Source organism: Perca flavescens, chromosome 12 (genome assembly GCF_004354835.1).
Source record: "Perca flavescens isolate YP-PL-M2 chromosome 12, PFLA_1.0, whole genome shotgun sequence".
Classification (NCBI taxonomy): Eukaryota; Metazoa; Chordata; class Actinopteri; order Perciformes; family Percidae; genus Perca; species Perca flavescens.
In genome coordinates, this window is record NC_041342.1 from 35,958,399 (window position 1) to 35,959,960 (window position 1,562).

The following is a 1,562-nucleotide window of genomic DNA, read 5'->3' on the forward strand; positions in this document are numbered from 1 at the left end:
CTCGATATCGATGTTGTGGCGATATTGTAGTGTTGACTATCGGTGCTTTCACAAAATATTTACACAATGAGATTTTTGATGAATAATCATCAGTAATGTGGATATAATGAGTAAGAGGGTAAAGGTGAATAATAGAAGAGTTACAGTCTGGTGAGGTCAGATAATGACATCACTTTACTGTAGTACAGCCTTTACAACCAGGAGAAGACTCTTATTACGATATCCAAAATCTAAGACGATACCTACTCTCATATCACAATATCGATGTAATATAACAGGTCCAGACCTTCCTCCACAGCTCTGTGGAGGAAGGTCTGGCTAGTCCACACAGCATTCTGGGATGGGAGGAAAACGTGCTCTGGTTTATTGGCTTTTCTTTAAACCAATCAGAATCCTCGTGTTATACATTAAATAGTAACACCTGACTCTGCTCTGATTGGTTGTTTTCTGTGAGGAGGTGAGGCTTTTATTGTGAAAACCCTACCGGAAATCTCCTTGTTCCTACTTCCTACTTATGTATGTCAATGGGGGAGACGAACCTGACAGTTAGAATTAGCATTAGCATTATATTAGCTCCGATACAGTTAGCGTCATATTGGCTCTGATATCCGAAGAGGATTGAAGTTCTAACGTCGCTGCTGCCGTAAGTCAACTTCCAATGTTTTAAATGTTTAATCTTGGTTTTAAAAGACTGGAAATAACGACCCGATAAACTTCTTACTGGCTAAATTAAGCTAACCGGCTGACGTCACACAGTTAGCATAGCGGCTAACGGGCTGATGTCATGTAAACACCGAGTTCACAGACCAAACTCCATCTAAAAAACTGCTACTTTAACAGATGAGTTCTTCTGTCCTTTACACAGATCACTCTAAGTTAAACAGTCTGTGAACCTGGTCCAGAACTAAACCAGATGTAACCAGCTGTAATGTAACCCTACAGGACTAATGTTCAGCAGCAGTTAGAGTCACTAAAAGTTCTGTTGTTGCTGCTGACAGACTCAGATTATTATTCTAAGTGTCTGACAACATTATGGGATGGATCCCTACAGAGATAGACCTTTTAGTTAAAGAGTAAGATCCTTTTAGTTTAACATGAAACAGCCCTGAAATCACCATCACCAAACTCCACCAGACTCCATGTAAATAATCAGGACTTTTAGCGTGTAAAGAGCCAGCATATCTCCACCAGACTCCATGTAAATAATCAGGACTTTTAGCGTGTATAGAGCCAGCATATCTCCACCAGACTCCATGTAAATAATCAGGACTTTTAGCTTGTATAGAGCCAGCATATCTCCACCAGACTCCATGTAAATAATCAGGACTTTTAGCATGTAAAGAGCCAGCATATCTCCACCAGACTCCATGTAAATAATCAGGACTTTTAGCTTGTATAGAGCCAGCATATCTCCACCAGACTCCATGTAAATAATCAGGACTTTTAGCGTGTATAGAGCCATCATATCTCCACCAGACTCCATGTAAATAATCAGGACTTTTAGCGTGTATAGGGCCATCATATCTCCACCAGACTCCATGTAAATAATCAGGACTTTTAGC

The 1,562-nt window shown here is 40.1% G+C and overlaps 1 protein-coding gene across 2 annotated transcripts in view; it reads left to right on the forward strand.

The window, feature by feature from the left end:
* The first annotated feature begins 453 nt into the window (after nucleotides 1-453).
* c12h7orf25 (chromosome 12 C7orf25 homolog) overlaps nucleotides 454-1,562 on the forward strand; it is a 5,742-nt gene continuing 4,633 nt past the window's right edge. For both annotated transcript variants that reach the window (XR_003693935.1, XM_028593555.1), the window contains exon 1: nucleotides 454-643. The gene's annotated coding sequence lies outside the window, so the exon portion shown is untranslated. The remainder of the gene's footprint in view (nucleotides 644-1,562) is intronic.